Source organism: Hylobates moloch, unplaced genomic scaffold (assembly GCF_009828535.3).
Source record: "Hylobates moloch isolate HMO894 unplaced genomic scaffold, HMol_V3 SCAFFOLD_12, whole genome shotgun sequence".
NCBI lineage: Eukaryota > Metazoa > Chordata > Mammalia > Primates > Hylobatidae > Hylobates > Hylobates moloch.
In genome coordinates, this window is record NW_026652287.1 from 25,232,996 (window position 1) to 25,249,024 (window position 16,029).

The 16,029-nt window shown below is 40.0% G+C and overlaps 1 pseudogene; it reads right to left on the bottom strand.

Annotated features, from left to right (window-relative positions):
- Window positions 1-8,169: 8,169 nt before the first annotated feature.
- Window positions 8,170-11,788, bottom strand: LOC116477991 (large ribosomal subunit protein uL22-like; annotated as a pseudogene).
- Window positions 11,789-16,029: the final 4,241 nt, after the last annotated feature.

Consider the following 16,029-nt stretch of genomic DNA (forward strand, 5'->3'; position numbering starts at 1 on the left):
GGGTATCTTATGCAGGCTACGGAGATGAGGGGAGTCTTCTCAAAGGAAATGACTTTTTTATTATACTTTAAGTTGTAGGGTACATGTGCACAATGTGCAGGTTTGTTACATATGTATACATGTGCCATGTTGGTATGCTGCACCCATTAACTTGTCATTTACATTAGGTATATCTCCTAATGCTATCCCTCCCTGCTCCCCCCAGCCCACGACAGGCCCCGGCGTGTGATGTTCCCCTTCCTGTGTCCAAGTATTCTCATTGTTCAATTCCCACCTGTGAGTGAGAACATGTAATGTTTGGTTTTCTGTCCTTGCGATAGTTTGCTGAGAATGATGGTTTCCAGCTTCATCCATGTCCCTACAAAGGACATGAAGTCATCCTTATTATGGCTGCATAGTATTCCATGGTGTATATGTGCCACATTATCTTAATCCAGTCTATCATTGTTGGACATTTGGGTTGGTTGCAAGTCTTTGCTATTGTGAATAGTGCCACAATAAACATATGTGTACATGTGTCTTTATAGCAGCATTATTTATAATCCTTTGGGTATATACCCACTAATGGGATGGCTGGGTCAAATGGTATTTCTAGTTCTAGATCCTTGAGGAATCGCCACACTGTCTTCCACAATGGTTGAACTAGTTTACACTCCCACCAACAGTGTAAAAGTGTTCCTATTTCTCCACATCCTCTCCAGCACCTGTTGTTTCCTAACGTTTTAATGATCGCCATTCTAACTGGTGTGAGTTGGTATCTCATTGTGGTTTTGATTTGCATTTTTCTGATGGCCAGTGATGATGAGCATTTTTTCATGTGTTTTTTGGCTGCATAAATGTCTTCTTTTGAGAAGTGTCTGTTCATATCCTTCGCCCACTTTTTGATGGGGTTGTTTGTTTTTTTCTTGTAAATTTGTTTGAGTTCTTTGTAGATTCTGGATATTAGCCCTTTGTCAGATGAGTAGGTTGCCAAAATTTTCTCCCATTCTGTAGGTTGCCTGTTCACTCTGATGGTGGTTTCTTTTGCTGTGCAAAAGTTCTTTAGTTTAATTAGATCCTATTTGTCAATTTTTTCTTTTGTTGCCATTGCTTTTGGTGTTTTAGAAATGTAGTCCTTGCCCATGCCTATGTCCTGAATGATATTGCCTAGGTTTTCTTCTAAGGGTTTTTATGGTTTTGGGTCTAACATTTAAGTCTTTAATTCATCTGGAATTAATTTTTGTGTAAGGTGTAAGGAAGGGATCCAGTTTCAGTTTTCTACATATGGCTGACCAGTTATCCCAGTACCATTTATTAAATAGGGAATCCTTTCCCTATTTCTTGTTTTTGTCAGGTTTATCAAAGATCAGATGGTTGTAGATGTGTGGCATTATTTCTGAGGGCTCTGTTCTGTTCCATTGGTCTATATCTCTGTTTTGCTACCAGTACCATGCTGTTTTGGTTACTGTAGCCTTGTAGTATAGTTTGAAGTCAGGTAGCGTGATGCCTCCAGCTTTGTTCTTTTGGCTTAGGATTGTCTTGGCAATGTGGGCTCTTTTTTGGTTCCATATGAACTTTAAAGTACTTTTTTCTAATTCTGTGAAGAAAGTCATTGGTAGCTTGATGGGGATGGCATTGAATCTATAAATCACCTTGGGCAATATGGCTATTTTCACGATATTGATTCTTCGTATCCATGAGCATGGAATGTTCTTCCATTTGTTTGTGTCCTCTTTTATTTTGTTGAGCAGTGGTTTGTAGTTCTCCTTGAAGAGGTCCTTCACATTCCTTGTAAGTTGGATTCCTAGGTATTTTATTCTCTTTGAAGCAATTGTGAATGGGAGTTCACTCATGATTTGGCTGTTTGTCTGTTATTGGTGTATAAGAATGCTTGTGATTTTTGCACATTGACTGTATCCTGAGACTTTGCTGAAGTTGCTAATCAGCTTAAGGAGATTTTGGGCTGAGGCAATGGGGTTTTCTAGGTATACAATCATGTCATCTGCAAACAGGGACAATTTGACTTCCTCTTTTCCTAATTGAATACTCTTTATTTCTTTCTCCTGCCTGATTGCCCTGGCCAGAACTTCCAACACTATGTTGAATAGGAGTGGTGAGAGAGGGCATCCCTGTCTTGTGCCAGTTTTCACAGGGAATGCTTCCAGTTTTTGCCCATTCAGTATGATATTGGCTGTGGGTTTGTCATAAATAGCTCTTATGATTTTGAGATATGTCCCATCAATACCGAATTTATTGAGAGTTTTTAGCATGAAGGCTGTTGAATTTTGTCAAAGGCCTTTTCTGCATCTATTGAGATAATCATGTGGTTTTTGTCTTTGGTTCTGTTTATATGATGGATTACGTTTATTGATTTGTGTATGTTGAACCAGCCTTGCATCCCAGGGATGAAGCCCACTTGATCGTGGTGGATAAGCTTTTTGATGTGCTGCTGGATTAGGTTTTCCAGTATTTTATTGAGGATTTTTGCATCGATGTTCATCAAGGATATTGGTCTAAAGTTCTCTTTTTTTTGTTGTGTCTCTGTCAGGCTTTGGTGTCAGGATGATGCTGGCCTCATAAAATGAGTTAGGGAGGATTCCCTCTTTTTCTGTTGACTGGAGTAGTTTCAGAAGGAATGGTACCTCCTTGTACCTCTGGTAGAATTCGGCTGTGAATCCATCTGGTCCTGGACTTTTTTTGGTTGGTAAGCTATTAATTATTGCCTCAATTTCAGAGCCTGTTATTGGTCTGTTTGGAGATTCAACTTCTTCCTGGTTTAGTCTTGGGAGGGTGTATGTGTCCAGGAATTCATCCATTTCTTCTAGATTTTCTAGTTTATTTGCATAGAGGTGTTTATAGTATTCTCTGATGGTAGTTTGTATTTCTGTGGGATCGGTGTGATATCCCCTTTATCATTTTTTATTGTGTCTATTTGATTCTTCTCTCTTTTCTTCTTTATTAGTCTTGCTAGTGGTCTGTCAGTTTTGTGGATCTTTTCAAAAAAACCAGCTCCTGGATTCACTGATTTTTTGAAGGGTTTTTTGTGTCTCTATCTCCTTCGGTTCTGCTCTGATCTTAGTTATTTCTTGCCTTCTGCTAGCTTTTGAATGTGTTTGCTCTTGCTTCTCTAGTTCTTTTAATTGTGATGTTAGGGTGTCAATTTTAGATCTTTCCTGCTTTCTCTTGTGGGCATTTAGTGCTATCAGTTTCCCTCTACACACTGCTTTGAATGTGTCCCAGAGATTCTGGTATGTTGTGTCTTTGTTCTCGTTGGTTTCAAAGAACATCTTTATTTCTGCCTTCATTTTGTTATGTACCCAGTAGTCATTCAGGAGCAGGTTGTTCAGTTTCCATGTAGTTGAGCGGTTTTGAGTGAGTTTCTTAATCCTGACTTATAGTTTGATAGCACTGTGGTCTGAGAGACAGTTTGTTATAATTTCTGTTCTTTTACATTTGCTGAGGAGTGCTTTACTTCCAACTATGTGGTCAATTTTAGAATAAATGTGATGTGGTGCTGAGAAGAATGTATATTCTGTTGATTTGGGGTGGAGAGTTCTGTAGATGTCTATTAGGTCTGCTTGGTGCAGAGCTGAGTTCAATTCCTGGATATCCTTGTTAACTTTCTGTCTCGTTGATCTGTCTAATGTTGACAATGGGGTGTTAAAGTCTCCCATTATTATTGTGTGGGAGTCTAAGTCTCTTTGTAGGTCCCTAAGGACTTGCTTTATGAATCTGGGTGCTCCTGTATTGAGTGCATATATATTTAGGATAGTTAGCTCTTCTTGTTGAATTGATCCCTTTACCATTATGTAATGGCCTTCTTTGTCTCTTTTGATCTTTGTTGGTTTAAAGTCTGTTTTATCAGAGACTAGGATTGCAACCCCTGCCTTTTTTTGTTTTCCATTTGCTTGGTAGATCTTCCTCCATCCCTTTATTTTGAGCCTATGTGTATCTCTGCACGTGAGATGGGTCTCCTGAATACAGCACACTGATGGATCTTTACTCTTTATCCAGTTTGCCAGTCTGTGTCTTTTAATTGGAGCATTTAGCCCATTTACATTTAAGGTTAATATTGTTGTGTGTGAATGTGATCCTGTCATTATGATGTTAGCTGGTTATTTTGCTTGTTAGTTGATGCAGTTTCTTTTTTTTTTTTTTTTTTTTGAGATGGAGTCTCGCTCTGTTGCCCAGGCTGGAGTGCAGTGGCGCAATCTCGGCTCACTGCAAGCTCCGCCTCCCGGGTTCAGGCCATTCTCCTGTGTCAGCCTCTCCGAGTAGCTGGGACTACAGGTGCCCGCCACCACGCCTGGCTAATTTTTTGTATTTTTTAGTAGAGACGGGGTTTCACCGTGGTCTCGATCTCCTGACCTCGTGATCCGCCCGCCTCGGCCTCCCAAAGTGCTGGGATTACAAGCGTGAGCCACCGCGCCCGGCCAGTTGATGCAGTTTCTTCCTAGCCTCGATGGTCTTTACGATTTGGCATGTTTTTGCAGTGGCTGGTACTGGTTGTTCCTTTCCATGTTCAGTGCTTCCTTCAGGAGCTCTTTTAGGGCAGGCTTGGTGGTGACAAAATCTCTCCGCATTTGCTTGTCTGTAAACTATTTTATTTCTCCTTCACTTATGAAGCTTAGTTTGGCTGGATATGAAATTCTGGGTTGAAAATTCTTTTCTTTAAGAATGTCGAATATTGGCTCCTACTCTCTTCTGGCTTATAGAGTTTCTGCTGAGAGTTCCGCTGTTAGTCTGATGGGCTTCCCTTTGTGGGTAACCCGACCTTTCTCTCTGGCTGCACTTAACATTTTTCCCTTCATTTCAACTTTGGTGAATCTGACAATTATGTGTCTTGGAGTTGCTCTTCTCGAGGAGTATCTTTGTGGCATTCTCTGTATTTCCTGAATTTGAATGTTAGCCTGCCTTGCTAGGTTGGGGAAGTTCTCCTGGATAATATCCTGCAGAGTGTTTTCCAGCTCGGTTCCATTCTCCCCGTCACTTTCAGGTACACCAATCAGACGTAGATTTGGTCTTTTCACGTAGTCCCATATTTCTTTGAGGCCTTGTTTGTTTCTTTTTACTCTTTTTTCTCTAAAATTCTCTTCTCGCTTCATTTCATTCATTTGATCTTCAATCACTGATACCCTTTCTTCCAGTTGATCGAATCAGCTACTGAAGGCTGTGCATTCGTCACGTAGTTCTCGTGCCATGATTTTCAGCTCCATCAGGTCATTTAAGGACTTCTCTACACTGGTTATTCTGGTTAGCTATGTGTCTAATCTTTTTTCTAGGTTTTTAGCTTCTTTGCGATGGGTTCAAACTTTGTCCTTTAGCTAGAAGTTTGATCGTCTGAAGCCTTCTCTCAACTCGTCAAAGTCATTCTCCGTCTAGCTTTTTGCCGTTGCTGGCGAGGAGCTGCATTCCTTTGGAGGGGGAGAGGTGTTCTGACTTTTAGAATTTTCAGCTTTTCTGCTCTGTTTTTACCCCATCTTTGTGGTTTTATCTACCTTTGGTCTTTGATGATGGTGATGTACAGATGTGTTTTGATGTGGATGTCCTTTCTGTTTGTTAGTTTTCCTTCTAACAGTCAGGACCCTCAGCTGCAGGTCTGTTGGAGTTTGCCGGAGGTCCACTCCAGACCCCATTTGCCTGGGTTTCAGCAGCGGAGGCTGCAGAACAGCGAATATTGCTGAACAACAAATGTTGCTGCCTGATCATTCCTCTGGAAGTTTTGCCTCAGAGGGGTACTCAGCTGTGTGAGGTGTCAGTCTGTCCCTACTGGTGGGTGCCTCCCAGTTAGGCTACTCGGGGATCAGGGACCCACTTGAGGAGGCAGTCTGTCCATTCTCAGATCTCAAACTCCGTGCTGGGAGAACTGCCACTCTCCTCAAAGCTCAGTTGGAAATGCAGAAATCACCCGTCTTCTGTGTCGCTCACGCTGGGAGCTATACCTATTCGGCCATCTTGGAACCTCCCTACTCAGGAAATGACATTTAAACTGAACTTTAAAGGACGAATACAAGTTAGCCAGAGAAAAAGGAGTAAAGTTTTCCATATAAAAGGAAAAGCATGATAATTTGAATGTTAAAAGTTTATCAGAAATGTCTCAGCCTGGCAACAGAGCGAGACTCCGTCTCAAAAAAAAAAAAAAAGGCAAATTTAAAAAAGTAAATTTTTAAAAAACCAGTGAACTGGCTGGACACGGTTGCTCATGCCTATAATCCCAGCACTTGGGAGGCTGAGGCGGGTGGATCACAAGGTCGGGAGATCAAGACCATCCTGGCCAACATGGTGAAACCCTGTCTCTACTAAAAATACAAAAATTAGCTGGGCATGGTGGTGCACATCTGTAGTCCCAGCTATTCAGGAGGCTGAGGCAGGAGAATCGCTTGAACCTGGGAGGCAGAGGTTGCAGTGAGCTGAGATTGTGCCACTGCACTTCAGCCTGGCAATAGAACGAGACTCCATCTCAAAAAAAGACAAAAACAAAACAAAACAAAAAACAAAACCACCAGTGAACAATCCACGAAGTGGTAAACTATTAGACATATATAGTTTCATTAAAGGGACATGACAATGTTGTCCTCTCCACAACTGTATTCCACATTGTACCAAAGATCCTCGTCAAGGAAATAAGCCAGATAAACTGTCCCTTTTTGCAGACAATTATCAAGAAAATTAACTGAAAAACTGTAAGAACTGAGAGTTTAACAAGGTGCCCAGTACAAAGAGAGCATACACATTTTCATAGCTCTTCTATATGTTAGGAATAACAAACTGCAAAATATGAGAAAAGTGTCCTATCCGCCTTAGTATTAAACTCATAAAAACCTAGAAATAAATCCAGCAACTAGCAAAGTCTATATGAAAAGAGAATAAACTTCATTTGAAAGATAGAATGGGTGCTGTGGTTCATACCTGTAATTCCAACACTTTGGGAAACTGAGGCAGGAGAATTGCTTGAGGAATTCAAGACCAGTCTGGTTAACATAGTAAGACCTTGTCTCAACAAAAACTTTTAACATTAGCTGGGTGTGGTGGTGTGCACCTGTAGTCCTAGCTACTCCAGAGGCTGAGGTGAAGGATTGCATGAGCCAGGAATTTAAGGCTGCAGTGAGCTATGATTGCACCACTGTACTTCAGCCTGGGCTCCAGAGTTGAGCTCCTGTCTCTTTGGGAGGCCAAGGCTGGCAGATTGCCTGAGGTCAGGAGTTTGAGACCACTCTGGCCAACATGGTGAAACCCTGTCTCTACTAAAAATACAAAAAAAATTAGCTGTGCGTGGTGGCATGCGCCTGTAATCCTAGCTACTCGGGAGGCTCAGGCAGGGGAATTGCTTGAACCAAGGAGGTGGAGGTTGCCATGAGCCAAGATCACCCCACTGCACTCCATCCTGGGTGACAGAGCGAGACTCCATCTCAAAAAAAAAAAAAACAAAAGATGTAAAAGAACAATAAGCGGAAAGGTGACCCATGAACCTAAATGGAAAGATTCCATAGTATACAATTATTAAATTATTCTTTTATTACTGTAAATTCAATAACATGCCATTCAATATCTTAAAGGGATTTTTATGGAGCTTGACAAGTTCAAGTTCATTTGAAAAAGAAAGCATAAGAGAATAGCCGGGAATTTTTTGGGGAATGATGAACTATGAGGGGAACTTGTCCTATTGGGAACCAAAATACTAAGGCTATAGTAATTAAAATAATTGTTAGAAATACCGAATGCATGTGGGGCTTAAAACCTAGATGACGGGTTGATAGGTGCAGCAAACCACCATGGCACATGTTTACCTATGTAACAAACCTGTACATTCAGCATATGTATCCCAGAACTTAAAATAAAAAATAATAATTGTTATTGGCATAGGAAATAACGCACTAGTACAGAATGGAAAGTCCAGAATAAGGTATATAGATGTAAATATATTGTATATAATATAAAGTTGGCATTTCAACCAGTAGAGAAAGAATGGACTATTCAATTAACAGTATTGGAACAATTTGCTGTCCGTTAGGTAAAACGTTTTATTTTTACCTCAGACTACACACAAGTAAATTCCAGATGAATTTAAAGAGATAAATGCAAAAAATTCACCAAGTATTTTTTAAATGCTGGGGTGGGGAAGGCTTTCCTAAAGACCTAAATTTATGACCAAAATTAAGACCCCAGTGATATACTGGAGAAAAACATGACTAACAAGCAGAATAGAAAAAAACACCTACAGATTAAGTTTTAAAAGCACAAAACAGCAAAAGATATAAACAGGCAAGCCATCAAAGAAAAAAGAAATACAATAGACAATAGAACATGAAAACATACTCCACCTCATGAGTAATAAGAAAGTGCAATTGTATTGTTTTTGGCCAAAGCCGCAAAGATTTAGAAGTCTTAACCTGGGTTTAAGGGAAAGGAAACGCTTTAAAAAAAAAACAAACTTTTAATTACTTTTCTTTTTCACTAAATTTATTCCTATGCCATAAGTTTTTGTTTCTTCACTTTTTTCTGGGATATCTTTTGCTTCTGGGAAGCTTCCTTTTCTGGTTTCGGATTTGTTCCTTTTCAGTGAGAATCATCTCGAAGAGCTCATGTGTGGGTTAATCTGACCGTGAGCTCTAGTTAAGTCTGGTGGTGCATCTTAGGTGCTTTGTTCACTTGGATATACTCAGTGACCAGAGAATCTACATCTAAGCCGTTAAGCTCAGCATTCCTCTCTGTGTTTTTAAGCATGTGCAGCAAAAGTTCAGCACTGTTTTTGGGGCCACCAACCCTATGTCCAGCGCCACTACTTGGCAGGGGCACACCTACCAAGTCCACCACTGTAACCTCTGAATGATACACACTGCTTCTGAAAGGGACATCTTTCAGATACTTGGTGGCTTTTCATATATGCATGTACCCTTGATGGCCTGGGCAGTTTCACGAGTGTTCTTAGTGAACATGAAGATTTGAACCTCTTGATTTGCATGATTTTGTGGGGTTTCCTGGGTCAAGTGACTAGAGAACCATTTTCACAGATCACCCCAGGTCGCTTAGGGGAAAGAGAGGAAATTTTTTAGTTGGAAGTATTAATTTGCAAAAACTCTTTTCAAAGGTCATTTGGCAATGTCCAAACAAATTTAGGAATTATATACCCTTTGATTCGGTAATTTCACTTTCAGAAATCTTATGGAAATGCTCATACATATGAAAAAAAATTATGTACAGGATCCTAGTCCTTTCTTATGGATGTGTGGTGAGGATAGAAAAATACACCAGTATTTTTAAGTGAAGATGGAAAAAATCTAAGTGTTCTCCAGAAAGGAAATGTTGGAGAAATTATGGCACACCCATACTGAGCAATACAATGCTGTCATTAAAAAGGATGAGGTAAAACCATATGTACTAACACAGGAGTATCTCCAAGACATATTGTTAAAAAGCCTGTTGCCTGATCATTTATTATCTATCCCTAGCTATATATTAACATGAATTATACAAGGGGCATGCTGTAGATGTCAATCCCCTTTATCATGCTTTCCTTACTGTAGAGTCTGGAAAGCCAATAACTGTTTTCCAGATCCCTTCAGAGCTGAGATTCCAAGCAAAGCTAAAATTCCTCTAATTAGATGCACTCATGTGAGACAAGATTCAGAACAATTACACAGGGAGAGAAGCAGGGCCTGAGGTATCTACTGTGCAGGCTTGGATATTACCAGTGAGGTATGGTTTTAGAGCTGGTGGTGATGGTGGATGGAGGCTTTCTGATGTGGTAGGTGGCTTCTTGACCATTGAAGCAGCAGATGCACCTTGTGAGTTAATGTCTGTGGTATGGGATTAGGAGTCATTCCTAGAACTCAGCTTAGACTCCATTTTGTCAGCCTTTTCAGTGAGTGATTCCATGAGTGATCTATATTGCTCAATAAATGCTTTTTGCTTAAACTAGCTAGAGGAGTTGTCTGAAAATAGTGCAGACAACAGATCCTTAAAGAAATGACATCTTGAACTACTTATCTGACCTGGCTGGTTTCAAGGCAGTGAGGATCCAGTTACTGTTAGAGGAGGGGAGACAGAATTGTACCTGGCAAGCATGGCTGGGACATAGGTTAGATTATCACCCATGATCACCTGCAATTAAATGTATCCATATCAATAAACAGTTTAAACTGTGTTTCTCCTTCCCTGGTCTAGAATCCTCAGAATCTTGCTGACACATATTCCTTAAGATTTTGCCAATACATTAAGAAATTCTTGCAATTCTGTTAATATGTAAACTTCCTTTTCCAAGGTTTGACTTTGGAATTATAGAGAATTTGAGTGTTTCACCTTGTCATAGGTCAGAAGCAATAAGAGGTGGTAGGAGTGGTAAATGAAGAGAATGGGGACTGTTTTAGAAGATAACTACCTGAGGTGTGGTCATTACAAGATATTCAAGAAAATCAGAACCATTCTCATTAGATAGGGGAGGAGCTACTTCTGTTGGCAGATCTTTGGGTTTTGGGTACTTGGTCATTGTAATGTTCTCAGATATCACCATTCTACTTTTTGGGTTTGCATGCTTTCTTCCAAAATAATCTAATTGTTATTTAAGAAACCTGCTGAAGCAGTGAATTCAACTTATCTTTTGTATATCAGTAACCTGCAGGATCAGACTCTTTTCTGGTTTTTCACTGTATAACTCTATGGCTACAGAGAGAAGAAATTATTTCAGGGCAGTCATGGAGCCAAACTCCCTGCTTCTTTGACCTAGCTAAACATGTCTGTTGTATATGAATAAGAAGTATGTTTCAATATTCAAATTTTCTATTTCTTCTAGTATCGGTTTTCCTAAGTTATATTTTTCTAGGAATTTGTCTATTTAATATACATTTTTAAATTTAATCACAAAAAATTGTTCATATCTTCTTACCGTTTAGTATCTATAGGGTTTGTAGTGATGTCCTCCTTTTCAAGTCTGATGTTAATAATTTGTGTTATGTTCACTATTGCTATAGGTTTATCAACTTTCTTAGTATTGTAAATAATCTATTTTTTCTTTGATGATTTTCTATATTGTATTTGTTGTCTATGACATTAATTTCTACTCTGTTATTTCCTTCTGTCCACATTTTTGGGTTTAAATTGCTGGTCTAACTTTTCTTTTCGGGGGGGTGGGGACAGGGTCTCACTTTTGTCACCCAGGCTGGAGTGCATGGCATGATCTTGGCTCACTGCAACCTCTGCCTCCTGGGTTAGAGCAATTCTCCTGCCTCAGTCTCCCGAGTAGCTGGGATTACAGGCACATGCTACCACACCCAGCTCATTTTTGTATTTTTGGTAGAGATGGGGTTTCACTATGTTGGCCAGGCTGGTCTCGAACTCCTGACTTCAGGTGATTGACTCCCCTCGGCCTCCCAAAGTGCTGGGATGACAAGCATGAGCCATTGTGCCCGGCCTCCTTGCTTCTTTTGAATTAATCAAGTATTATTCCCTTTCTCCCCTTTTGGCTTTTTTCAGTACTCTTTTAGTAGTTCACCTAGAGATTACAACATGCATCCTTGATTTATTAGAGTGTAATAGTGATAGTTTTATCCCTTCCAAAACAATGCTGAGATCTTAGAATACCTTAACTCTATTTGTCTCCTTCTAGCCTTTTGTCAGGCATTTTAATCTTCCAGACATTTTAAGCCCTATACAACATTATTATTACTGTTTTCTGTGGTAATATTCACTTAAATTTACCCATGTTGATCATTATTCCTTCCTTCATTTCTGTATTCCCATCTGGGATCGTTTTCATTCTGTGTAAGTTTAGCCTAACTTTATTATTATTATTATTGTTGTTTGAGACAGGGTCTTACTCTGTTGCCCAGGCTGGAGTGCAATGGTGTGATCTTGGCTCACTGCAACCTCCACTTCCCATGCTCAAGCAGTCCTCCCACCTCAGCTTCTGAAGTAGCTGGGACTACAGGTGAGCGCCACCACAACCAGGTAATTTTTGTATTTTTTATAGAGATTTTTTATAGAAATGAGGTTTTGCCCAGGCTGGTCTTGAACTCCCAGGCTCAAACAATCTGCTTACTTTGGCCTCCCAAAATTCTGGAATTAAAGGTGTGAGCCATCATGCTCAGCCAGTGTCTTCATCTTTTTAAAGAAAGTATTTTACTTACCATAAAATTCACCCATTTTAAGTGTACAATCCATTGGTTTTTAGGATATTCAAAATAGTGCAACCATCACCACAATCCTATTTTAAATCACTTCCACCACCCAAAAAGATCCTTTTTGCTCATTTGCAGTCACACCCTATTCTCACTCCCAATCCCAGGAAATGATTAAGGTACTGTATGTATGGATTTGCCTTTTCCTCTGAAAACCTCATATAAATGGAATTATATAATATATGGCCTCATGTCCAACTTCTCTCATTTAGCATGTCTTAAAGGTTCATCTATGTTGCAGTATGTGTTAGTTCATTCCCTTTTATCACAGAACAGAAATCCATTTTATGGCTATCCTACATTTTGTTTATTCATTCACCCACTGATGAACATTTGGATTGTTTCCACTTTGGGGCTGTTAAGAATGACACTGCTGCTGAACATCTGCATATGTCTCTGTAAGGACATGTTTTGTTTCTCTTGGATATATACCAAGGAGTAGTTTCAGGTTCATAAACTTGTGTTTAACTTTTGCCATAATCTTTTCGGATATTACTTTCCCTCATCCTAGTCTGATTCCAGTTACACGTATGTTAGACTTTTGTACCACGCCTGATGCATCTTATACCTTTTTATATATACTTTTTACTCGTTGTATTTTAGTGTGGATATTTCCCATTGACCTACCCTCACATTCACTGATCCTTCTTCAACTCTAATGTTGCTAGTCTCATATATAAAATTCTCTTAAGTTCTAGAGTTCTCATTTAATTCTTTATAGATTCCAATTCCTTGATGATATATTCAATCTTATTTTTTCTTACACTTACCAATCCTGCCTATTTCAAAGTTCATGTCCAACATAAGTCCAATGTGTGAATTTATTACAGGTCTATTTTTCTCATGGTGCTATTTCTTAGTATGCTTAGAAATGTTTGCTGGAATGCAAGAGATTGTGTATGAAAAACTAGAAGCTGTGGATGAAATTATCCTCTTCCAGGGAGGATTCACCCTGTCCTCTGTCAAATTAGAGCAGGGACACCTCAAACCCGTCAAAAACTGAGCTTACTCAAGGCTGGGCTTCAGATTCCTAAAGTTAGCTCTACTGGTTTATCTCAACTTTTGGGGTATAGCCTTTGAGGGGTCACAATGAGAGAGCTTGGAGTGTTTTTAGAGACCTTCCTTTTTGAAATCAAGTTCAATTTTTGTTTTTGCTCTGCTGCTTTTCTCAGTTTTCTCACCTTGTACAACAAAAAATTGGTAAATGCCTAAGAAAATCAGCATAGTCACATGGGGTTAATTCTCTGCACATCCCTTCTCCCAGGATCTTTGCCCTCAAGTCCTGGCTGCCTTAGAAGCACTTCAGTGCCTTCAAATAGATGTTGCATGCCTCCTGTTCAGCTTTTGTTTAAGCTATACTGTCACATCTAGAAATGGAAGTATGAAACAAATTGTTTCTGAAACAAAATCTGGCTATTTGTTCTGACAGGATGTTTTAAAAGTACTTTGAAAAGACCTCCCTTGGCCGGGCACGGTGGCTCACGCCTGTAATCCCAGCACTCTGGGAGGTGATGCAGGCAATCACCTGAGGTCAGGAGTTTGAGAACGGCCTGGCCAACATGGTGAAGCCCCATCTCCACTAAAAATACAAAAATTAGCTGGGCATGGTGGCACATGCCTGTAATCCCAGCTACTCAGGAGGCTGAGGCAGGAGAGTCGTTCGAACCTGGGAGGCGGAGGTTGCAGTAAGCCGAGACCATGCCATTGCACTCCAGCCTGGGCAACTCAACACGCAGTCTAAAAACACACACAAAAAACAAACAAAAACCTCCTCCACCTAAAAGAATATGTAAGAGTATAGCATACATTTCACATACCACCTTTACTGGAAAGAGCTTCATAAGATGTAGTTTGGGTTGTCCTGAAAAATTGAGGCCTTTAAGTTCTACCTGTATAATGCTCATAGAATATAGTATCATAGAAGTTGATATTTCTAAACAATTGGTTTTGCAGAATCTGAATTCCCAGATATAATTAGCTGGCACCTGCCTACATCTGGGCAATTATTTTTTGAGACGGAGTTTCGCTTCTGTTGACCAGGCTGGAGTGCAATGGCGTGGTCTTGGCCCACTGCAATCTCCACCTCCCAGGTTCAACTGATCCTCCTGCCTCAGTCTCCCAAGTAGCTGGGATTGATTAACAGGCACCCACCACCACGCCCAGCTAATTTTTGTATTTATAGTAGAGACGGGGTTTTACCATGTTGGCCAGGCTGGTCTTGGACTCCTGACCCCGGATGACCCGCCCACCTTGGCCTCCCAAAGTGCTGGGATTACAGGCGTGAGTCAACACGCCCAGCCATCTGGGTAAAATTGTTTAAAAGTTAGTATCGGGTTTTCACTTTGACAAATATGTTTGGCTCCATGGCATTTCCATGTGCTATGTAATGAAAACACCAGTCACCAACAAACTACCAGTGGTGAAAATGTTACATGTCGTTCCCCCACTTTCTATGCTAGACAGGCATTCTAAGCCACACATCTTTGGGCTCAGATCTACCCACACTTAGGTGCAAAATGTACCCACAGTGGGAAGTGATATGGAACCCTTTCCTCAGTCAGTATGACACAGTCAAGCCTCCTTTTACATTTATAATCTGGGCTTAGATTTTAATCCCCATGTTACCCAGTTCCCACAGCTTGACTACCCCTATTGCCTGTCTACTCAGATGTCTTACCCACTGCCTGCACTGGCTTTTTAGCAGTAACTGCAGGTCCCGGCCAGCACTCTTCTGGTCCCAGGTGCTCAGATCTGCTCTAACCAACTACTTCAGAGGCACATTCTTTTGGCTCAGAAAACACCCCATGCTTAGCATTCATTGCACTAGCACTTTCAGGTTGGAAACTGAGGTGTCAACCTCATTTACCATTTGAAAATTTTGGTATTTATTAAATACAAATTCTTATTTTAGGCAGACCTATATGACTACATAAAGCAGTGGAAGTTATTTTGTATACATAACTGGGTCTTTTCCTGAGAACGGAAAGTCCTGGGAAGATGCCTATTTTAGAGTTATTCTTTGTAGAAGAAAACATCAAATTTGAGAGAGAATTAACCGAGTTTAAATCTATTAGAGGTCTCCCTCTGTTACTAATTTTTAGTGATCTGGGCCTTATTTTAATACCTAAAAGCCAAATCAAAACAAAGAAACAGAATACTCTATCCTTTAATCTCTTTAATTCACACATCTGTCCTCTGCATAAAAAGGTGTTTTGGTGAACCCACGTTGCTACACCAATGACATTCCACAGTATTAACACTAGAATGATTGAAGTCACATTCATGAAATATACAGGAAATATCAATGGTTCATGAACTGATTATTCTTCTGGCAAGTTAGGGTTGGGTCTTATACTATCAAACTAATTTTTAATGCCTACTAAAACTCATACTTAATAGGAAGACAATCTATAATTAAAACTGTCCCTTGTTAGGTGGAGAGCAAAGACTTATTGACACAAGTCCCATGCCTTGTATAGCACTAGGCACAGAATGGCATTCAGTGTTTTGAGAATGAATGAATGGTCTGCCTCTTGTCTTTGATAACAGTGAATATCCTGCTAGGAAAACAGGGGCATGTAACTTTTACTTATCAAACTCTACGAGTTGCATTGAGAATACTCAATCATGAGCAGTAATTTGAGAACAGTTAGGAACGAAAGTGGAGTCTCTGGGGCACTTGCCTCTGTTCGTGGCCTCCCGTGCAATGTTAGCCAAATAACAACCTTTCCGGGCCTAGGTTTACCCATCTTTTAATATTACAGGATTTTTTGCTTTAAAAATTCTATAAATTACTACCTATTTACAAACCTAGATTAACTGTGACAGATGGTATGTTTAAGGAATTACTTTTTAAAAATCCTTTTTATTACTCTTT